The 24,488-nt window shown below is 43.3% G+C and overlaps 1 long non-coding RNA gene across 1 annotated transcript in view; it reads left to right on the plus strand.

Moving 5' to 3' along the window:
• The window catches only part of LOC149853460 (uncharacterized), a 187,457-nt gene extending 163,252 nt beyond the window's left edge, over nucleotides 1-24,205 (plus strand). The window contains exon 14 of the long non-coding RNA XR_016439209.1: nucleotides 23,311-24,205. This is a non-coding gene — a long non-coding RNA (uncharacterized LOC149853460). The remainder of the gene's footprint in view (nucleotides 1-23,310) is intronic.
• The last annotated feature ends 283 nt before the right edge of the window (nucleotides 24,206-24,488 follow it).

The following is a 24,488-nucleotide window of genomic DNA, read 5'->3' on the forward strand; positions in this document are numbered from 1 at the left end:
TTCCTCTCGACTTGGCCTTCCTTTGCGTTCATGAAAGAAGCTGCTACCTTTAACTGGGAAAATATAGGAAGGAATGAAAATAAAAGAGGGACGGAAGGAAGAATGGGAAGGAAGATGGAAGCAAATACATTCTCACTATGAGATAAAAAACTGGTAGAGTTCATTGTGGACTTTGGTTTCTTTTTGCAACAGCTCCTGAAATATGGAAATCTGTTTTAATTACCCATAACGGCCCCAAGTTGTTTCAGCCATGAAGTTTTCCTCATTTATAAAAAGGAGACTAACTGGTGAATAACAGTGGCAACAATACAGGTCATTCAGGAAGCAAACCATCTATGTGCTATCTCGGAATAGCACCCCAGTAATGCTATAGCTAGCCTGCTAATTCATTCTTTAGCTAGGTCTAGAATACGCATTTACAGAATAGTCCTCAATCTGCAAGGAATAATCACAATAGTATAACAAGCTCATAGGGACGTTATGGCTTTGGTTATACTTTAGGACTTCATATCAGCATCAAGGACAGAACTACGTGATCCTGATCATTCAGGAGTGCAAGCCCCCCTTTTATCTTGAGCAAAGCTAAATCTCTTTGCTCTGTTAGCTTGATGGGGCCTGTCACACCATTCTGAATTGTATTCAGTAAAGGACAATTTCATAGACAAATGCGAAGCGCACACGTATACTTACACATAGGCTCATACGCAGAAACGCTGAGCGCACACGCCTTTTGTCAGCTCACTGAGAAGTGTTTTAGAGTAAGAGGACATTGAGTTACCATAATATCCCATTATGTTCAAATAGTTAGCACTGGCTAACACTCTGCATTAAAAATGTGTAACTTTCGTAAACCATTTCTGCCTACACCTTATGTATATTTAATTGGTCATTATAGCCCCTGCATTAGAAAGAAGGAAATGGCCTCTTTACAACTGAAATATAATTACATTCATTAGACTTGAGCCAAGTTTCCCCAAATACTGGCAAGGGATTCCTGTCCCAAGTGCAGAACATTACACAGGCCTTCCTTGATGTGCAAACATGTGGAAATAAGATTCTGAGACAAAGGGCTTTTTGCTGAGCATATGAAGAGAAAATAAGTGCATTTGGTGAAGCAGTCCCTTAGCCCATGGCCTGAGCAACACTAACAGTCATTATAAGTTCTTTTGCAATATAACAGGGCCTCCGTGGGGCTAGATAGGGGGTACAGGCTAGTGAGCAGGACAAAATATAGCAGTCAAGAGACTTGAGGTCACCATGTACTGAGCAAGAACAGACCAAGTCCCTTTATATTTGCTTCCCCTCTGTCCTTAGTTTGACTTTGCCATTTAGATTGCAAGCCCTTTAAGAAACGGATGTTCTCCCAATGTGTTTTTACGGTGCTTAGCAAAATGGGTCCCTGATCTCCTTGCGAGTCTCGAGGTAATTCTCAAATACAAACGACTGAGTGAAAGAGTGCCACGTATTCCAGCCCTTCTATCATTCAACTGTTTAGTGATATGATAAATTGGGGATCTTTCTACATCCGATGTGGGCTGAAGTTATGAAGTTGCAGCATCGCAGATACCGCGGTGTAGGTGAAGTCAGCGGCATGCCATCAGGGCTGTATCTCCCCGACTTAAGAAAACAGAGGGTTGTCGGGCAGCTGATTCCTATTCAAGTAGCAGCACCTGAGGACAATGGGATAATTTAAACCCAAGAAAAAATGTCCAGTCAAGTTTGTCTGCAGACAGGGGCATGGGTAGTGGATTTTCCTGCAGGAGATGATCGGTGAGCAAAGATTGGGTTCAATGAAAGGTCTTAAACACCGAGTCGGTGAGACTTGAGGGAAAATTGGAGATACTCATATAGTTACAGAAAGCTTGGGCAGAGAATGGGCACAAAGGGGTGAGGTGTCACAGCAGAGGGGTCCGGTTTTAACTGCAGGTTTACCCAAGGAACAAATAAGCTGGCTGCACAGGAAAGAGATCCCATCACTGGGAGGAGCAGCCATTTGCAGATGGACTTGTGGACTACCTGGACGACTTTTTGTTCAGAATTAAAATAATGTTTCAGAGAGGTGAGAGAGCTGGAAACTGCTGATGGGTGGGGTCTGTCCTTGTGTGCAGAACTGCCTGGGCTTTCTGCTAACTGATGTAAGGGCGATGGATCTTGGGTGACCCTTACAAAGTCCATTTTCTATTTACCTCAACTATCATAAGCTCCTGAAGAAGTGAATTGCAAACCCAGAGTGCTCACAAGACCGGGAAGGGGTGCGCTTGGTATGTCTTGGAATTAGAGCTGGCTCCTAAGCAGCTGAGCTGCGAAGTCCCAATTCTGTGGCGGGCGGGCAGGCAGAAACCGGATAGTGCCCATAAGGGCTGTGCGAAGCTTTGGGTGGTGATTCGATTCGGAGGAGGCGCAGCGCGATTCGGTGGCCGAATCTCTGAATAGAATCAGGGGACCAATTTAAGGGTCCGAATCGATTCAAATCTCTCCGAATCTTCAGAAAAGATTGGGAGAGCTTCGATGATTCAGGCAGTCCCTGGTGGCTGCAGCAGGGAGCTGGAGCTGGACTCCAAGTTGATAAGTACTAGGGGCTGGGGGAGGTGACCATGGGGGGACCCCTGCCAGCCCCCAGCCCCTGCCTGATCCCCCAGCCCCACCAACCTCCCCCCCCACTCCTCCAGCCCCCAAATGTTGCCCCCAGCCTCCCGCCCACCCCAGCTCCTGGTGCTTTAAAGAAAAGCCCTAGTGCTCACCGGGTGCTGCTGGGCAGGAGGGTGATCCCCGCTTCCCCCCACCACCCCACACTGAATGGGGGGCCCTGCATGAGTTCCCCAACCCTCCCCTGCCCCCCTCATGGGTGCCCCACCGGGGCCAGCTTCAGCCCTTTAAGAAACAAAGAACCCCCAAAGAAGCCCAGGACTCATCGCTCCTGCAGCATCCTCAGGGCTTCGGGGGCTCATGCAGAGCCCCCACATGGCATGGGGCAGTGGGAGGCAGTGGGGATTGCCCCCCTCCGGTAGATGTGGTGAGTCCAGAGGTTTTCTTGGGGTTTTTTTTCCTTCTTAAAGGGCCGGAGCTGGCCCGGGTGGGGGAGCGAGGGGGGTTGGGGGGCTCATGCAGAGCCCCCCATGGAGCGTGGGGCAGTGGGGATTGCCCCCTGCCCGGCAGCACTGCTTTTTTTCCCCATGTGCCAGGAGCTAGGGCGGGCAGGGCAGCCATTGCTGGCTGTGGGGGATGGACCTGGCTGATTCGGAGATTCAGAGATTTGGCAGTAGCCAAATCAATTCGGGACAGTGATTCAAATCACTGAATCAAATCGCTGTCCCCCGAATCGGCCAAATCCGAAGCGAAAGCTAGCTGCTTCGCACAAGCCAAGTGTCCATCTATGGGAGCTCTGCTTGAGCTGCGTGATGGGTGGTTTTCAATACATTTTAATGCCAATGGTTAAAAATTATTCCATAAATTAAAACACTGAATTATATGATGATTTTTTGCATTATGTATGACACCTAAGCACAGGAAGAACTGTTAAAAAAACAAAAACAAAAATCAAATCCCTCGTCTTCAACCCCCTCCTACCTCCGAAATTATATAAAGCAGGTGTCTTTCTTTGTTTAAACCATACAAGAAGATTGTATATGCTAGGTGCAGCAAACTCTGCTCTTAGCTACCCATGTCAACCTCCCTGACTTAAGCCCTGCTGCTGTTGGCATGGATGATCTCAGATTGCCCTCCTGGGCTTCAGAGAAGGTTGCCAACCAGGGTGCGATCCCCCAAGACAGACTCCACTTTCAATTCATTTCGTAATGATGGCGGTAAGAGTAGGCTGTTGACTGGGGCACTGATTCAGCAAAGCATTTATGCATGTGTTTAACTGGAAGCCATATGGACTTTAGCACCTGCTCAGCTGCTTTGCTCAACCACAGCCTGAGAAGAGTAGTGGTAGCAGGGAGAGAGAGAGAGAAAAAAACCCAGTGGATTCATTTACTATTTGTTTCAAAATGATGTCTGCTCTTGCTTGGATATCACAGACTTGAAACTGCAAGGATAATATTTATTAACCTCTACTGTTCTTCCTTAAAAATGTGATCAGGAGGGAGAATTCACATGCAAAACTGAGGTTATGGAAAAGTGCCATGGCATCTTTGTGCCCTATTGATTGTGAAAAAGCTCATACTGTTTGAGGCTGCATTATATAGCAACGCAGATATTGAACTAATGTATTAATGTGCATTTGTCCTCAGAAAACCCAGTGTGAAGAAGAACATTGGAAATATATTTTTAAATCTTTAATAGGGTATTAGAGCAATTTGTCAGTGATTTAGTTTTAAGTAAATGGGGAGAGTGTGACAAACTGAGTTGTGAGGCCCTAAAATTCTTTGAATAGTCCATGTTTTCCTGGAACAGTTGGGGAAAGGCTGCCAGAGAGGTCTTGGCAGGTTTTCTAGGTGGCTGGCCAAGTCTGAAGCAAATGTGGATAACTAATGGGCTGTGGCAGCTCCAGTTCCAAGTCCCTACATATATAGCATACATCTTTATTTTAGAGGTCCCGCTGCATAGAGGAGAAAATGCAATGTTAATTGGCTTTTTTTATTATTATAAAATAGGAAAGAAAAACACTGCTGTCTTAAAAAGGATCCATTTCCCTTTTTGGTCTTGAAGCGGTTTGAATTGTCGTCTGAGCTGAGAGAAGGTAGGGAATAGTAATCAATAGTAATACTGTGGCTTTCCCAAGGGGGCACTGTGTTAATCAGGAATGGCTTGTATAGCAATAGTTCAAGTCTGTGAAAAAGGCAGAAAATGCTTGGAGAACAGATTTCCTGGCTAGATTGACTTTGTTGTTCTTGCCGTGCGTAGAGAGCGAATAATTTAAAGCTGCAGTTAAGCAGCAAAGCAGTTGCATGATTTAGGCCCTGAATCCTGCAGGGGGAATGGACCTTTCATCTTCAGTCCACCCATGTGATGTAAGAGTCCATGCAGACCTATTCACGTTGCTTGGGTCTTGGTTATCAGCAACAGGATGCTTTGTCAAGGGGCCTCTGCCAAGGGTAAGGTGGATTACTGTCCTTATGTTTCCAGGCCGCGGGTGACACTTCTTGTGCGATCTCAGACTAATCTCTGTCGTCCAGGATCCTTTGGTCATGTCATAAAGCTAGCTCATCGGGTTCAGTCTTGTTTTACCATCCACTGTGCCTCTGTTTGAGGTGCTTTTCGCACTTTCTGATTCTGCAGTCATGGGAGAAAAAGGATTTAGGATTGAGTGACTGGACTCTGACGTGAGATCTGAGGTCCTTTCCCAGTCTCCCTGTTCAGCCTTGGACAAGTCACTTATTTCTCCTCTGCTGCCACGCCCCAGCTATAAAGCAAGGGACAATAATTCCCTATGTAGGTCGTTGTGAGGACTCGTGTATCTCTATACCTGAGGTGTTCAGATGCTATAGGACACATGAGAAGGGCACGCGTGTGTGTGTATTACCATATATACACACACACATAAGCATTCACTAGCTGGTTAAACTCAAATGGAGCAATTTTGCTATTGAAAGATACAGTTCTACCAAAGAAAACCCAATTCCAAAGGATATCATGGCACTTAAATCATTTTAAAAAAAAAAATAATTGGACTGTCTGTCCCAGTTAACTCAAGAAGACATGCGGTCAGGTTTGCTCTATTTGCTTTCCTTCTTCAGCCCCATAGAAATGCTATGTTGTTGCTTTGTATTTGAAAACAATTTAAATTAAGCTTTGGGTGTAATATAGTCAGTGCTACAATATTACAGTAATGCAGAACTATAGACTGGCACCAGGAATGGGGAGACTGGCTGCAGTATTCCCGTCCTGCTGCTATTTCTGGTATGCAGAGGCTCCTAGAGAAGTGTCTAGTGGGCCAAATTTAAGTCCGTGGCGAGAGTAGCGTCTTCCTTTACACGCTAACCTTGGTGCACTTTGTCATGTGCTTTTTGATGCGTTTGGCTGCCAGTGTTTTAATAGACTCTAGATGCCAATGAAGTAACTGAAAACAAATCCCTGAGCCTTCATATAGTAAGACTTTAAGCCTCGTCTCCTGGGAGGTAGGGGTGACTGGTGGTTAGTGGAGCCTTGCCACAAAGTTCAGACCCGGAGCTGAACCCTCCTCACAATAAACGGATATTTCTATGTGGAAGATCTCACCCAGGCCCATCTGTAAGCCCCAACCCCTGTCATTATATATCTTGGCACTGTACGGTCCCCCTGTGAGAAGACCCTCTGCCCCAAAGAGTTTACAGTCTAGACAGTCAAAGATGAGACTGGAAGCATGGCAGGTCAATAGGATTCTTCTTAATTTTAATTCAGTGCCCTAATCATGGGGTCAGGCTGCACCGGTCAGGTCTGTACTAGGCTCTTCCCCTACCAGGATGGCTCTGAGAGCATTCGAAAGGCTTTAGTCTTCTACACTCAGCTGTTTCCTGATTTAGATTTCGCTCCTGAGCAATATTTAAGACCCTTCTGTGTTGGGAAAACGATTGTCCCTGGGTTTTTCCTTACTGAAGCTGAAGGCAGTAATCGGCGGGCTGAAAGAACCTGTAAAACAAGCTTTGCATCTTATCCTTTAAATAACTCGTTTTTTATTTTCCTTTAAAGTTTAACTGTGCACTTGTTAAAAGCGTCGGGCGTCTGAAACACACGGGAGGACGATAATGCTGTGGGCCTCTCCCAGCCTATAGTCTCAGAGCTCTTTACAAACATTAATTAAGCCTCAGAGTCAGATCCCTCTCTTCACACGAGATAGATGTGCCAGCCGTGCTCCTTTTTACGTGGGGGAAAACTGAGGCTCAGACAGGCTGAGTAACTTGCTTAAGGGTCCAGAGTGAATTAATGGCCGAGCTGGGAATAGAACCCAGGATCCAGACACCTGGCTCTTGACTGTAATCACTAGATTACATTCCCTCTTTTCAAAGCGATCCTAGTGCTTCTTGTCTATTGAAATGTAGGTCACCCAGCACTGTTATTAATCACAGGGACGTCTCATTTTACAGACAAGCAGTAATGAAAAATCTTTTCTGTTCTGCGTTTTACTTTTTTCAAAGGCAGCAAAAGGCTAATCACGCAATTCACCGAAATTAACTTGTACGCGTTTGTTTGCAATTAAAGACCTGGAAATGAATAGTTTCTTGTCATAATCATAGCATCCAGAGAAGATAGGGGTTGAAATGGGACCTTTGTGGTCATCTTCAGCAGCCCGGTCCTCTCCAGCAAGCCCTGAACAGTGGGTGCCAGTTTTTTAGCCTGTAAAATCCAGCGTAATTCTGTTGATATCAGCAGAGCTGCCATGATTTACACCAGCTGAGAAGCCATGTACACTTACACAGTCTCATTGTACTGCATTCGCTGCAATGACTTCCCCTCATTAAGCAAAACGGTTCCATTTTCTGACTACATTAACTGCAAGGTCAAAACATGGTCCTATCTACATTTCAAGGTGATTCCGGTAACACCTAAAGACCATGATCACAGGGCAGGGCCCCATTATGCTAAGCACTAGACAGACAAGCAACAAGAAGCAGTTCCCATGGACAGCAAGCTCATGATTTATCTGAAATTCTCCTCTCGTCCATGATTTTAGAACTGTTACAACACATGGAGTTGATAGTCGATGGCTTCTGTAGTAACCATAGCCAATTCCAGCAGGGTAAAGATGGCACTCTCCATTTGCAAACCCTGCCAACACAGTCTAGGACGTCAACCTTTCTGTCTGCCTCTTCCATCTTTCACGGCTAATTAAGATTTTGCTGCTTAGAACGCGGGATTTTACTGATGCACGACATGGTCTAAAAGCCAACTCACTTGTCCAGAATGGACTTGAAAAACAGGAATATTTTTTAAAAATCCTCTTATTTATCCACATATAATCACGGACAACTTGTAGATACACAAGGGTTGGTCAGGGGAGAAAATCACCTTACCGAACTCAAGACAGGTTAATCCTTTGCAGACCAAACCCATGTCTGCACCAAATCGAGGGCCAAATTCTCTGATGTTCTGCCATTGTGGTACAAAGCAAATGGCATCATCTTGCTTCTTGGTTATCTTCCATTACTAGACTAGTGCAGCTCCATTGCTCTGTGACTGGATTACTCACTACAACCACCATTATCCACAAAAAGATATAGTTAGAGTGAAGAGACCTTGGACAAACATGTTTGTGAACGAAAAAACACTCTTAAGCTCATGAGCTGTCAAGTAAAGCTCAATTAAAGTGATTTGCTTCCATTAATATGCCTTGTGTTTGGAGCTGAGAGCATACAGGTGAGTCAGAAAAAGAACAGCTACTCTTTTAAGGAAGAGACTAAATTGAATTGTTGGTGCTGAAGAGGAGCTTGCGGTCACATCAGCCAAACTCCACCTTTGCTGTTGGCCAAATGAGATATCAGGCAAAGACAGTGAGAATAATTTGGACATTACACCTCCCATTTAAGGATCTTAAAAGGCACCGGGATTTTGGGTAAGCATTATTGTGCCCCTTTTACATATGGGGAAATGGAGGTAGGAAGAGGTGACGCGACTTTACCACTGACTCACAATGGGACATGAACCACAAAACTCTCAATGTAATTGAATAGTGAATCAGAAGCTTTAAATCATCAAACTGTTTGCTGATGCTGAGAGAGGATGTTGATACTAGTGGGTTCTGAAAACTGCCTTTCACAAGAATCACCCTCCACAAGTATCTTTAAACTTCATAATTTGTATCCTTCCCCATGTCAGTCATATTCATGGATGAACTTGGCAAAGCCTTATCTTACAATTAAACCCAAGTCTTCCAAATTGCCCACTGGGATGGATTATGAAAAGTGCTAAGAACCTTTTAACTCCCATTGACGTCAGTGGTGAAGATCAGGACCTCCTTGGATTGGGCCAAGTTGCTGGAACATGAAATTGGAAATGGAAATGGAAAGACAAATGGCCATTTTTCTCTTATGCTTCTTTTTCCCGTTTCCTGGTTAGCTCCGTTACCTAATAAAAGGAATGGAAATACAAACCGATAGGCCAGATCTTCTCTTAAATTGGCACAACTCCAGTGACTTCAGCTTGGCCTAGTGTGTGTATCTGTGTGTATATGTATTTAATAGACATATATACGTGTGTGTGTGTGTGTATCTATATCTATCTATCTATCTCTCTCTCTCTCTCTCTCTCTATATATATATATATATATAGATATATATTTGTCCTGTAGCTCAGGTTCAGAGTGCAGTCCTGATTGTCATAGTTAGTTGTGGTGTGTTAAAACATAACGCTAATGTTTTGTGTTGATTTTAGCACCTTTCGTCCAGATGGATTTCAGAGTGATTTACCAAGTATACATTGCACTGAAATGCAACTGTGTCTGGGGCTTGACATCGGTAACTAACCACTTCACAGCATGGAAAGAGTACACCATTTTGCACAAGGACCCAAAACCATAAACCCTACCTGTATAGGAAGTAAACTATTCATACAGAGCAGACAAATGCAAAGTCACTGAGGTGTCATGTGAATGACCTCTACACGCTAACTTGTACGGAGGCCTTTTTTGTTCATCTTCTGTAGGAAGGTAGAGGGTAGAGGGCCTTGTTCAAGCTTTAGAGAGCTTAGTAACCTATGGTCACAGGAAAGCTTGTGGTCTAGATGTGATGATTAAACCACTAAGCTATCTTCTCAGGCAGATCAGTCCTTCCCCCATCTTTTTCCTTGCTGAGCTACTGATTCCTATGTAAGTCCCCACTGTGACTTAGGAGGAGTGAACATTGCTTGGTCTTTCCCTTTTATCCACAGTTCCTGAACAATTGTCCTAGATAAAAAATAAAATGCATTTTTCCCTTCTGTTTTCTATATTTCCATCCTTTCCTTCTACAAGACTTCTGTTACCCCGTTGTGCAGCTCAGATCACAAGACTCTTTCCTGAAACCTGGACCATGGAGGGGATTGCTAAAGGCCCAATCATCTCCCCATTTGACTCCAGCTTATGTCAAGAATGACCAAATAATGTTATCAGCCACTGGCATGTTGGATGGCCTGAACCAGGTGCAGTGAGATTAGTTGTCTCTAGGTCTCTATGAGGTTTCTAGCGGACAGGAGTCTGCATCATGACTACTATTAACTAACCTCAAGAGAGAAACCAAGGTTTAAATGGGTCTTGGAGAGGTCTAGTGATCTTTCATCCCTTTTGTTTTAGGATGGAGGCATGTTTGGGGTGGAGAATGCTTGCTCTATCACAACCTATTCTTTCTCACAGATTCTTGCAGGACACAGGTCAGAGGCAGATTATCAGCTGCTTTTCCTTGTCTTGGGCTTAGTATGAGCAACCACCAAAGGGGCAAGACACTCTATGTACAAATGCTACGTGCCAGAAGAGGGCTAAGGATACAATTTTCATGCCAGGCTGTGGGCCCTTAGTCTCCTGAGTCTGAGTCTTTGAAAAACAAGCTTTTTGCAGGTCTAGTAAATAATGTGTCCGGATGCTAGTGATGATTCATAAAAGCAATTAAAAAAGGAAAGTGCTTTGCCATGAGTGTAATGTCTTGGTTAAAAGGCATCCTTCAGTATGTGTAATGTAGTAAATAGTGGTCACTGGGGCAGGGACCACTATGTTTAAGGTTCTGGAACCATTTCCAGTATATTTCTTGTTTGCACATGCTCATAATGTTCCCAAATGTTCAACTTTGTGGCTGTTTTTTCCATGTTTGTTTGATGTCTGCCTGAAGATAACCCCCCCTCCCCAACCCCCTCAAATGAAACTGTGCAAATCTTGCCTGACACTTCTGACTTACTGAACAGTGGGGCACAAGTCTGAAACTTGGCCTGGATAATAGGATCACAAGGTTTGAGTTCACCATATTTTTAACCATGTTACCAAAAAATGTTCTGGCCCGGACACAGATAGAACATGTTTCATGAACACGGATTTCAAAGAATTTTGAGTCATCTATACCAAATGAGAGAGAGCCATGTTCAAACATGACTGGGGGATATTTTTCACTATAAAACTATCCCCAACATTATCCAATTGCTCAAGTGAGAAATAGGTCCTAAGGCACATTATACAAAGAGGTATGTAAGCTTCTTTCTGCACAGCTTTTATGATTTTTCTCAGCCAACCTGCTCAATAACGAGCACTACTATTCAAGTCCATCCTAGAGCAAAGATTTCTAGTCCTGCCAACTTATAAAACCAGATGTCTCCATTTGTCTTGGGACCTCCAGATATTTCAAAGCTGGGTCTCCAAAGGTGAGTGCATTAATTCACTTTATCATCAGAACCTACCATATATATGTGTGTGTGTGTGTGTGTGTGTGTGTGTGTGTGCACGCACCATATATGTGTGTGTGTGTGTGTGTGTGTGTGTATGAGTAAGGGAAGCAAAACAGTTTACTGATTTATCATGGATCATTAGAGAGAGTAACTGTATTTTTTAAACATTGCCAGTATAGATACAATAATTAGAGATGTGCTTTTGTTAAGATCGCCAGCCACTACCCACTTGTACAGTACCCTTGGGTACTAAATAATTACCCACTTTGTGTGGTTATCTAGCTCACTAATTACCCACAGAAATTGGGGTCAGGTGTTAACTGCTTGAAATAAGTATCCTCCAAAGGCTTGACTAAATTGTATAAAGAAATGATGTGTTTGCAGCAAAACTTAAAAATGTCTCTCATATTTTGGGGCGGGGGAATGTGGGTAAAGAACAATATGCTAATTTTCTTTGTGATGCTAAATTCCTGCACAGTGCTGCAGATCGCCCAATGGGGGTCAAAGGATGAGCAGCAGGCACAGGCATGCTCATCCCCATTAACTGAGAGATAAGGGCTCAGTCTTGTCCAGCGCATGCTCAGGTGATGCTGACACTGGTGTAACTGGGAAGAGTCAGGCCTGTCGATGTTGAGGCTGCTCCATTTCTCCAGTGCCTGGGTGTGGTGGCAGAGAAGTGAAAGCATCTTGCTACAGCTTCAGAGGCATGAGCTGGACCACAACCTGAGTCGTGCTAAAAGATGTCCCCCAGTCTGTTGCAGCTGTAAATCACAGAAAAACAGGGCTGGAAAGGACTTTCAGGTGGTCATCTCCACCAAGTGACGGCAGGATCAGCTCTGCCTAGACTAAGACAAATGCTGGTCTAACCAGCATTTTTTTAAACTTCCAGTGATGGAGATTTCACGCCCTCTCTAAGGAATCTCTTGCAGTGCATAAGCACTCTCATCTAACTGAAATCTCCCTTTTTTGCAATGTAAGCGCATTGCTGCTTGTCCTTCTTGTGGATGCGGAGAAAAACTTGATTGCTGTCATTTTTATAACAACCCTCTTTGTGTCTGAAGACTGTTATCAAATCACTTGTTGAGGCTTCTCTGCCCTAGATTAAATAGTCCCAGTTCTTCCTTGTTTTCCAAATTGTTTTGCATACTTTCCATGTGTGTCTCTCTAGACTTCTTAGCATTTTTACTGAGGTATGGTCATTCAGGTGCTTGGATGCGGTGCTGTTCACACCCCTTCCTTGCGTGCCATGAATTAGTGCGCGTTCTCCATGCTGGCCCAATAGGCCATGTGTCTCAGCAGGACCTTTGACTTGATAATCATCCAGTTTGACCTGCTCCATAACCTCAGCCGTCACCTAGAGGTTTCTCACAACTTACCCATGTACTGTATAGCAGTAGAGCTACTTTTCTATATGCCCATTTAACTGTTGTGAGCTTTGGATGCATATAGAAGGCGCTTATGTTCAAAGACTGTTGGTGGTAATGATCTTTGAGTAATTCCTGTCTCCAAGGGAGGTACCCCAGTGAGTCAAAGCTTTCTGGACAGCCCCACCCTCACCAGCCTCCCAAACACTTATTCCATAGTCACTTTTCCTCTGCCAGACCCACACAAGCCATCCAGCTAGCCAGAGTCTCAAGAGACAGCTCCCTCCTTCCCATCCTAGCTGCAGCAAACTTAAAATCCCTGAAACGAGTAAGAACTAAAAGAAAAAACCCTAAAGCCCTTGAAATATTGGCTACTTATAACAGAGGTGTGCTTGACCTGGTTTCTAACCTGGTGTCTGGCATTGGTGTCGTCCTTCTCCCATGAACAACGGCACCGATTTCTGTGAGAATTAGTCAGACTAGACAACTATCTGCATCTTTGCGCACCTAAATACCTTTGAAAGCCTGTCCCTCAGTGTCTGCACAGTGCATGTAGTAAAACAAAGAGCCCGTCTTATTTATTTAGGATTCGATGCTCTTCGAATGAACAGCGTCTTGGTTTTCAACCAGCCCCTTTTGTGATCCGTGTAGAATGAGGCAGGATCACTTGCTAACTACCCCCCACAGTCCAGGTAAATGAAGTGGTTTGGGAAAGGCGTTACTAGTCACTGATACACCTAGGTGTGGGTCTCCTATATTGGGAAGTACCTGTAGTCTGCTTTGTACCAGCACAGCTCTGGAAAAAAAAGCAGTGATCAGCCTCTTCGAGAACAATACAGATTTAGTCATCATCTCTGTCTCTTTTTTTCCTTGTTGTTAACAGTCTGTGTTATTATTTACCGTTATCAAGGGATTTAGTTTGATCAATGAAGTGTATATGCATCTGACGGACATTTGAAGAGGAAATGCATGGAGAATGAGTAACATGTCTGCAGCAGAGGGTGTGTGCGTGCGCGCGCGCTTGTGTGTTAGCATCAGTGCTCGAAACATTGACTGATGAGTTCATTTTAAAATCCAAGGGCATATAGCTGGTAAATTAGCACATATTGCAAATATAGTCTGGTGTGAGAGAGAGCAAGACTGCCATTGAGCGGAGAGGGGTGGGTGTGGAGGGATGGCGGGGAGAGACTGTCAGCTTTGAAGTCATCGCAAGCATGAGACAGAGAGTCTGCCTTCCTTAATGCAGACTTAAAGCGTTGCTATTTCCACGAGATGCTGCTGGCTGCAGTGTCGTGGAGAGGGGTGGGGGCTTGGGGGAGGGAGGTGAAAGCAAACCGAGATAGTAGTGGTTAATTGTATTCTTTTAAAATTCAGATCCAGTGAGATGCTAAGCAAAAGAACTGTAGACCCACCACGACCATCCTCCTGCCGCCCTCCCCGCCCGCCCCCATAACACACCCATTTTTCCTTTGACAAAAAGAGGATGGGATACCTGATCCATGTGCCTCGCTGTCTGGGAGGGAGGTTTATTATGATTATTTGTATAATGCCATGTCTGGCCTGAGCCCTGACCCAGAGGTATATTTTTGGTCTCATTAGTAGTCAGGGAGATGCTTGAGAGTATCTGGCGCTGGCAGTCAAGCCTGATGCACTGCAACACGGAGGGAGAAGGGAAGAGCGTTAGCAGGAGGGGAGGTTTCAGTCCAGCTCTTGTCTCCAAGATGTGGAAGGGGAAGTGAGAAATGATGAGAGTGGCCCCAGCTTTGGAGATGTGATAGTGATTTGGGGTGAGACAGGGGAGGGTCCCAGCAGAGCTTAAAAGATATTTCGGGAGGGGTTACTGGGGTTGGGTGGGTGGCGGTGGCAGGGGGGAAGTATCGATTCGTTATTCTGCTAAAGATTTAAGTAGGCATGCAAGGAATCTGTAGGATAGTTGGCAAGGGATGAGGGTGGGGAGGGGGGTAAGAATCCAAAAGAGTCTGTAACCAGACACTGAAGCTTTCCAGGAGTGAGACTGTGTGTGTGTGAGTGTGTGTGCGAGAGAGAGACAGAGCGAGACAGAGCAAGAGAAAGAAAGGGGGCAGTGTGGTTTAGTGCATCTCATCTGGTCGTTGATTTGAGCCTGATGCTTGTTGTCCCTCAACAGCCTCCCTTGCCTGTATTTTTTTTTCTTTCCCCCTCTCCTCTCCTTTCCCTTCTACTTCACTGAAGCCTAGGGGAGCCAGTAAAGATTAAATGTGCTTTCTAAAAGGCAGCCACTTCATGCAGCTATGTCTACTTCCCCCTACCACCACCAGCCGCCCCCCCACTTTTTTTTTTTTAATAAAAAAAAAAGAGAGAGAGAGAGACAGGGAGAGAGGAGGAGGAGGAGGAGGAGGAGGAGGAGGAGGAGGAGGACTATAGTTTAATGATGCCGGGACTGGCTGATCCAGAAGGAAAAAAAAAGGAGAAAAGATTTGAGATCCTGGACGAGGAAGGACTTTGGTGAATGGTCTGAGACTCCAGAGGTGAGAAAAGAACCAAGTGCAATATCATTCTTATTCTTTGTTGTCCCCCCACCCCGTGTTTCTTTGGCATATTGATATTTCTATTTGGAACGGTTGTTGAAGGGAAAGATTTAACGGCAGCCTGCATGATCTTGGCATCCCGAGCCTGTCTGTTTCTACTAAAAGGGAAAGGGGTGGGGGGAACAGAGAGGAGAGGAAGACGACGAATCAAGCAAATGCCCGAGGCTTCAAAATATTTTCAGCTGCGTAAGGAAATGAATGGCTAATATTTCGTGTTTTAAACTCAGGGCCCCTGTACATTTCTGATTCTCTCCGCTGCACTGCCAGGGCCTAAACTGAATAGAGGGAGGCGGCGGTGGAAGAATTGGACCGATATTATTTATCTGGGGGACGTAGCGAGCTCTGGATCCAATTCTGACCTCCCCACAAGCCCTGAGCGACTCCACTGACTTTGGGGCTGTGCAAGGTGTAAAAGCCAGCTCAGAATTGACTCCGCTGTGTTTCTGAAGCCTCTTTGCAGCTAGGAGCTATTGTGGAAATATCAAGTGTGCACACGGTGGGGTGGGGAATTCTTGTGTGCAACACTGGAGCTGGCAACAGGCATGTAAGGTGATTTATTCGCCAGGTTTTCCCTTGAAATACTGGCACTAGAGTTAGAAGGGGATGGGTGGAGGGGCTGCATCAGCTCTCTGTCTCTCCCCCCCCCCCCGCAACCTTTCCCAATGACAGACTGGAGCTTTCTCTTATTAAACTGGCCTTGGCTTCATCCTTCCCAGCTGATGTATTAGTTAGCAAGAGAGGGCCGCAGTTGATTTAAAAAAAAAAAAAAAAGAAAAAACAAATGCAAACCCATAAAGAGAGGAAAAGAGGCAGGCTGGAAAATCCTAGCACCACAAAGGGCAGCTGCGGAGGAATTTTTTAAGAAAGATGTTTTAAAAATGCAAGCAGATCCCCATATACACACACCCACCTCCCCCCACACCCACCCTCGCGCGCGCACACACACTCTGCTTTCTTGTGTCAAAAAATGCAGAGGTATGGTAGCTTTGTTCTGTATAATATTCCCTTCCCCATATACTCTGAAATCACTCGCTCAGCCTGGGATCATTCAAATCTACATATTCTCGCCCCCCCCCCTCGCCACCCCCCCCCTCCTTCCCCAGCCTCCCTTTGCTTTTTCTTGCTGCTGCTTCTGCTGAAGACTGGAACCTTCCCCACTTCCAAATGGTGAGTTTTGAAATAATTTTCTTATTAACGCTGTAATATTCCTGCACCCCTCCCCAACTGGACTACTAAAGGGGGGAGAAGAAAAAAAAAAAAACGCTTAGCCTATGTGCTATTGCATGCTTTGTGCCAGACTCTGGAAAAAGATATCCGGTCTGTTATTATTTCTGCATTATTTTTTTATTTGTTTTTTAGCCGAAACAATGAAATAATTCATCGCCACCCCAAACTCTTCCCCCCTCTCCCCCCCTCCCCCCGTAATCATTTCAATAGATGTGTTTTAGTTCATTTTAGTAAGTGACCTTGTTCAAAACAGTAAGGAACCTGCTGTGCCTTGCTTGTGATTTTAATCAAAAGTATTTAAATGGAATGTATTCTCTCAACAGAGTGGGTTCCTATAGAAGCTCTTTCCTTCCACCTGTGTGTCCTGTTTTATAATCTTGAACCCTGACGTGAATTTGCCTGCCATTCTTTTTCCATTTCTTTTTTGATCCCTGTTGTTGCAAGAAATAGTTTGTGCGCCCCTCTCAATCCCTGAGACCCTAACTTGTGATGTTTAGCTTTTAAATCCACGGGTTAGGCTCTTGGGAGCTGTGAGTTGTGCTTTGGCATCTTTATTTTACTTTACTTTCCTTTATTTTGTTTTGTTTTGGGTTTTTTTGCATTTAGTAGAAAGAAAACTTTAAGTAAAACGGGGACCTTTCTTCGTTGGCTCTGATCAGCTAACTGTAGGGTAGGGGTAATATTTATTATGGCCGTTTACCTTGAAAATATGATCTCCAATTAACGCGTGCATGTATGAGAGAGAAAGAACCATACGTGCGTGAGATGCATTTATAGATAGGGTATGTGTGTATGCATCTATAGCTGCACACAATACGTGCATGCATGCGCATATATAGATAATGATGTGTGTAGACGATACAGATGTAGACGATACAGATGTATATGTATGAATATGTATAAAGGTAGATGAAAAGACCTGGGTACGTGTGTATATTTACATGTGTGTGTGATTTCATGTATATAAATCTGCCTGAGAGAGAGGTTTGCATTGCTGCAGGCCAGTGAATATAGCCTCTACCTTTTTTTTTTTTTCTTTCTTGAGAGCAACACACAGTACCCTGAGAGCGTAACAGTAACAGCTCGGTACCTTGGTGCTTGACCTCAGACCAGCTCAGCTGAAATCCCAGCATGCCTCATGCTTCCAAGTTTAAAACTGAACGATTAATCTTAGAAATGTGCTTTATGGAGAAAAAAAAAAAAAGTCAGGACGGGTTGGATCCTTTTAATTGTTAGCTTGAAAATAAACCAAACAATAAAATGCATATGTGTACAAACGGTTCCAAATTGCTATTCTTCCCAGCAAATGCTGAAGTTTGTTTTAGTCCATACAACTCCAACTTTCCAGGCTTTAACCTCAAAATTGTGTGTAAATGATGAAGCAGAAATCAGTAATGTTAAAATGTTCCCACTGTTGTTTTTTTTCTTTATTAGATTTTTATAATGCTGTAAAATTAATTATGGTTGCAACTGTATTTCTTATCTCTGTTCTGCCAGGCAATTTATAATGAAGTTACTGTACCTTTTTATGGCACCGAATGATTGTTTTATATTTGAATGCAAATGCTTTATTTTAAAACACAATGCAACAAAAATATTAATTGCTGGTGTAATATTTCAGTTACTTATCAGTTTATGATATGTCTGAACTGGAAAAGCTTTATTTCTTTTTCTCTGATATTACATTTTCAAGGACTCTGAGCTCCATTGCAGAAAATGCAGACAGAATTTTACCACTGAATTGTAAAGCCTTCCAAATGTGCTATAATTTCATTATCAAGCTATAAATTTGTCCTAGATTATATTTAATTTCCAGTACCTTTTTGGTGTTTAAATCCAAAGGGAATATGCTAAGGGCTACTAAACCTTTGTGCTATCCGGCTATTGATTTCACACCTGAGATATGTGGAAAAATGTCACTTTCCCTTTGAAATATGTTACTAATTAATTTGCAATCCTTATTCTCCAAATGGCAGGGGGAGAGAAAAGACCATTTTGTTTGCGAGAGTCGAAATGGTTGTACTCCAACTAATTTAATGTATTTGCGCTGAAATCTCTTCCGAAGCCATGTCATTTTAAACAATGCCATACAGTCTTTGGAGGACGAATTTGAAAAAAAACAAAAAGAGAGTTATTCACGTTGCGCTCTGGCTAAGATAGTTATTTTCTTTGCACCTATACCACAAATCCGATTGTGTCGAATGTGTATCTGTGTTTCAGTGCGAGACAGCAGGGCCTGATCCCAAGCCCATTGAACAAAAGGGAACTCCTGCCATTGATTTTGAAGGATTTGGATCAGGCTCTGAGCTCCGTAGCAAGAAACAATATCTGCTAGTGCATGTTTTATACATCTGCTACAGGCTACAGAAAGGACCATGCCTTCTCTCTCACCCTTGGGATGATGCTAGATTTGTAGGTGCAGTCGGAGAATGTGGGGAAGGGCAGATGCGCAAAACAATGCAGAAGCTTTTATTTTTTTATTTTTTTATATATATATATATATATATATATATATATAAAAAAGCTTCTGCATTTTATATATATATATATATAAAATCGGAAAGGCTCCTTTTGCTGCAGAGGCAGGTTCCTCACCCCTCCCTCTCGAGCACATCACTGAAGTTCAGTGAAATGAATAACATAATTGGTAGTTGGTTCAATCACTACCAGTCTAGACTAGCCCAGACACATCAATTAGAGGGGGCTGTCTTTTTAAAGGGATAGTGCAACCGAAACAAGTAAGGCCTTATTGATACAGATCTCTCCAGCTTGGCTGAAATTTGAAAAAAATAAAAAAAGGAGGGGGTGAACAAAATTCGAGCATTTTTGGAACATAGAAGGCAAGAAACCTGAGAGAAAAGGAGGGAATAAGCACCGAAACAGATTGCATTCCCGCCCCATCACCAGAACCTACCAGCACGTACTCCCTAATTCAGAACACAAGGGACGCGGGTTCAGTGAGGTTTCAGAGCTGGATTTGTGCACGTGTGATCTTTGAGATGTCAGTGTTATTGAAACTTAATTACATTATAAATATCAGGACAGTGCTATTTCCCTGTAAACCAACAGGAATTGACCCCAAATTTATCCAACAGCGTTTTTTCCTCGCTGCAAACAAAATAAAGGAGGTGTATAGATATATACTGCCAGGCTCTGATTGTCTCCTCTTTGATAAAATTATAAAACAAAAGTCATCCCGCAGACTTTCTGGACCCCGCCAGAAGTCCCTATAAAGTAAACGATGAAAAGAAGGCTTATGTTACGGGCCAAATTACCGAGAAAATAGCTTAGCATTTATTGGGTGGATTAAAAATTAGAAGCAATAAAGAGCCAAGCCTGATTTTCGTGAGTGTTGAAGACAATGTTCAGTCCTGAGAAAAAGAAAATGCTAAATTATTTGACTAAAAACACATATAATGAGATGTAACATAACACATTCCAAGGTAATCTGTGTAATACCTAGCATGGAAATTAAAAGGAGGGGTGGGGAGGAACCCAGCACTTGCGCGCCTGCCAACATCTTGACTGGAATAGTGCACTCCCAAAAGATGCTAATTTAGCACGGTACCTTTGGCCAGATCAACTAGGAATTTGGACTGAGTAAGGACCGCAGGATGCGGCCCTGTGACTTCAGACTGGTTAGAGGTCCATCAGAACATGCTCTGCTAAGCTGCAAGAAGCGGTTTCTGGTGGGGCCAAAAGGTGGAAGAGCTTGGACCATTCCAAAATTTTGCTTTGTTGCTCTTTTCTCTAAAGGGCTGTAGCAGTACAAAAGGTTGCACAGTGCCATGGTGCAGACATGGAGAATAATTGAACTACCTGATTCCTTCCAGGGAACTTCAGGATATTATTGGGCCAGTTACCAAATTATGCAACTCGCCCACAATTAAATGGTGGGTGCTGATTAGATGATTGATAAAGTCTTAATTGATTTCTGATTTAGTCCTAGTAAGCCAACTGCAGCTGAAAATGAGAGAAAATATAGCCTCTGTGTAGTTTATTTTTTTAAAAATTAACTCTTTAGTTCCCATATAACAAAAGCATCTTTGGCCATAGTTCAGTTCTTCTAAGTGGAAAGCTATTCATATACAGATGTAGGTACACTAAAACTCACTACCACTGGAAACTACTGCACCGTAGAGAGAATAAGAAAATAACTCTTTGTCTTCTCTATTTTTAGACTCGATTGAAATAATTGTGTTCTCAAACAATTTAAATGGATTTATGGCTTTTTTTCTTCTTTTTTTTTTTTGCTGCCCCTATTTGCCTCTATTGGCTATGTTGCAAGTAAGCTGGTATGTAAATGTGGGGTTAAAAAAATCACACGAGGTTGATCAAACCCAAAAAAGGTAGAAGTTTTTTAAATGCTGTCTTGTACAGCTGATGCTCATCCTGTTGAGAAGTCTCTGTGCTGTCCTGCATTCCTGCAGCCCAGCCTTTTTCCCAGCCCTCAAAGTGAAAGAGCATCTCAGCTCTTCTTCACTCTTGAGAACACACACATTGTTTCAATAATCCAGGCAATAAATGCTAATTAGTAATGCTCAAGGACCCTACCAGTCAGAGTAATTATCATAATTTACCTCTTCCTTGTTAAATACATTCCCTGCTGATTTAATTTTTTTTTTTTGAGGCAATAGTTTGACTATTGCTTCTTCCTTTGAAAAACCTTTCCCATTGCATTAGACATAAGTATGTGTGTGTCTAATATCTGTTGCAACATGGAAACACACTTTGCTCATTGGACAGGAATTGGAGATATAATTTTGCAGGTGGGAAAATCTATAGACATATTCTATTTTAAAACTAAGATTTTCCCCCTTCCCTTCCTTTTCTGCCCCCCTTCCCATCACCACCAAAACCCACTTACTGAGGAGAACAAAGGAAATCACTAACTATAAAGCATCATTAAGTATGAACAGCAACAGCAAGATAAAGTGTATGATATGACAACATATTTTATTGCACAAAAATAGCGATAATTAAATAATTCAGTGGTATTCTTGGCTAATTAACACACATCTTTCAGAAGCCATCAAGAAAATGGATCTCATCAAATCTTATAATATGCGGCATTTCTCAGAGATCACATATTTTCCAATGTTGCTGCTATTGTACAAACAGATACCAGAATATGAAGGTTACAGATATGTGCAGGCTGAATCAGGCTGGCTTTCAATATGCTCCTTTTGTACATGAAGGGCTCAGACATTTGTAGGCAGTGAGTGAAGACGGCAGGCATATCCGATGTTAGTCAATAATAAAAATCACAGATTGAGAGAATGAGTACTTTTAAAAATTGATCTCTTTAAAGGAATCATTATCAAGATGAGGTTCATTATTGTGTTGAACGTTATGGCGCTGGCTCCTTTTGATTTATAATTTGCGCACGTACACTGGAGTTTGAGATCTTCTGACATGGCTCACTGGGATCTTAGATTGCCCATTTTCTGCTTTCCTAACATTTAGAAACATGTCTACCAACTTCCAGAAGACGTTGGAGATCTCTTCATTTTAATTTGGAATCCAATTAAAGGGCCAGATTCTGACATTATTTGCACCAAGTATAACTCTGAAGTAACTGCATTTATCGTAGTGGAATTGCCTTAGCTTTACCGTAGGGTAAAGGAGGCCAGAATGTGACCCCGTGGTCTTGGGGAAACACTTTTTCCTCCAGGTGTATGGGGCTTCATGCAGAAACCAGGGGCTACACATAAGGGACATGGCTATCACAGAAAGAGAGACTGTCTGCGACTAGTGTACAGCAGAGCAGACTAGACAAGCACCTGCAGGGTATTGGTGCTGCTATTGGAAATCTCTATGGTTACCTCCTTTCAGCTAATAATATATGATGCATCTAATACCTATTAGCTTCCAGTACCAACATTTATGCACTCTTTTGCGGGATACATTGGTTAACTTGGATTTGTCCGTATTACTCCTTCCATATTACTCATGCCTACACTAAACAAATGGAAGTCAATACCATCTGACAGAAAATTAAGCATACGTTGCTGTAAGTAAATGGCAATATCCTACTCACTATTTAAATAATGGAAAGGGCATATAGCTTATGGTTTAGATGCCGTATTTTTACTGCTTTTCCTACTGGCCCAAAACAACAAAGCTTTACTCGCATGAACAGTTTTGTCTCCCACTGACTGCCAGACTACTCAGACAAGTAAGTGTTATAGGGTATCTTGAATATCTCTTTTATTTATATATATCAAGGTAGTACTGAATGACACAAAGTGGGTTGGCCCCATTGAGCCAACTACTGTTCAAACATATAGTAAGACCATCTCTGCCATGTAGATATGACAAACTACACTAGACAACAAAGGACGAGTGGGGAAAATGAGGAATGGAGATGGGAATGACTTGTCAAAAGGCGCAGAGAGCAGGTCACTGGTAGAGCAAGGTATAAAACCAAGGTTTCTTGGCTTGGAGACCAGTACCCTTTCCAACGGGCCATGCCACCTCTCCTATTGTGTATCGATGCATGCATTTATTCATCTTAGGAGCAGGGTCATTATAAGAAAGGACATGAATTCAACATACCAAGGAGCATTTTGAATGCAAGCTTAGCTACCGTTGGGAACAAACACCAGTTATTTAGGTGAGCAAGTCACGTTCCTTTTCTAGACGTTCCTGAGCCAGTTTTTGGGTTTTTTTTAATTCTAACCCCATGCTCCGGCAATTGCAGCAGGTGTGAGATGAGCATATGGCTAATGTAAAAACATTGTTATATATCTAATTTTCAAGGAGAAAGCATAGTCTCCCTCGCTTAAATGCAACAGAACATTGAGTTGTTTCTGGAAGTCAGAGACCCTACAACTGCTGTCCTTTAACAGAGCTGTTCCAACCCTAACAGATGTATTTGTAATTTACTCTAGCGCGACAAGTTTGACAAACATTTTGTCTATGACATTTTGTTTTGCTGGATCTTCCGCCTATGCTGCAGTGTATTCTGCTCACAGAGCCCTGAGTTTGATGACGTCCGGTGGTGTCTTGATGGTGTGAACCAATGGTAACGGGCGATTTAAGCTGTATGTGCTTAAAAACAGAAGGTCAGTGTATAAAGGATGAGCATGGGTCTTGCTGTACAGTCTGCACTTGGTGTGCTGCCCTGCTGTCATGGGTAGTAACTACTGATCATGGATTGCTTGGACTCCTAAGAAACCAGTGGTCAGTTGACCTCAGCAGATGCCACCTCTCCAACCATGACTGCTAATGTAAACTCAAAGCAACGGCCAGTTGACCAACCCGAGTTGATGCTGCTGTGTTGGCTGCAGCTGGTTGATTCTGCAAAGCTGTAGAAGATGGGACAAGGGGCGTCATTTGGAGTTGTGTGTGCCAAAGAGGAGGATAAGCAAAGTCAAACGGGATAGACAGTCCCCAACAACTCCCTCTGGCCATCACAAGAAGCTGCGCTGATGGCCTCTGCTCCCCAACGTTTTGTTGATCACAGGGTGCGGGATATTTCTTGTATGAGAGGAAAACCTGCTTCTTCTGCAACGGTACCCTAACCAATAATCAAGAAGTGCCGTGGATCACCTGAATGTCTGGAGCTGGCCCTGCTAGGAGAACTCTGCCTCTGTAAAGCTTGAGGCTTGCCTGAACTCTAGCTACACCAGGAGGGACAAGAGCTTGCTAAAAATACGGGTGGACTTGGTTTTCCTGTGCACACATGCTTGTATCATGTCTGAACATGCAAAGAATATAATTAGCTATTCCCAAGGAATCCAGTAAATGGTGACTCTGCAAACCAATTGCCTATTTGTGCTTGTTTCATTTGATCACCCCTGAGGGCCCCATCTTGCCTTCAGAGCGTGTAGTTTCCCACAACAAAAGGGTGGATTGTTGTAGCGTTGGGCTCCTTCAGCTTCCTGGGGAAAGGCAAGGCTAAAACCAAAATGGGGCGGACAATATGGGCTAATATTTGGGGTGTTTCACATATGCACACACTAGGAAAAAAAACTAGAATGGGCAAACTTGTCCTTCCATTCTACCTGTCTGTCCTAGCCATTGCGCAGCCCAGGGCAAAATAAATTTCACCAACTTCTTCCCTCCC

Source organism: Crocodylus siamensis, chromosome 14 (genome assembly GCF_052110815.1).
Source record: "Crocodylus siamensis isolate JL-2025a chromosome 14, ASM5211081v1, whole genome shotgun sequence".
Taxonomy (NCBI): Eukaryota; Metazoa; Chordata; order Crocodylia; family Crocodylidae; genus Crocodylus; species Crocodylus siamensis.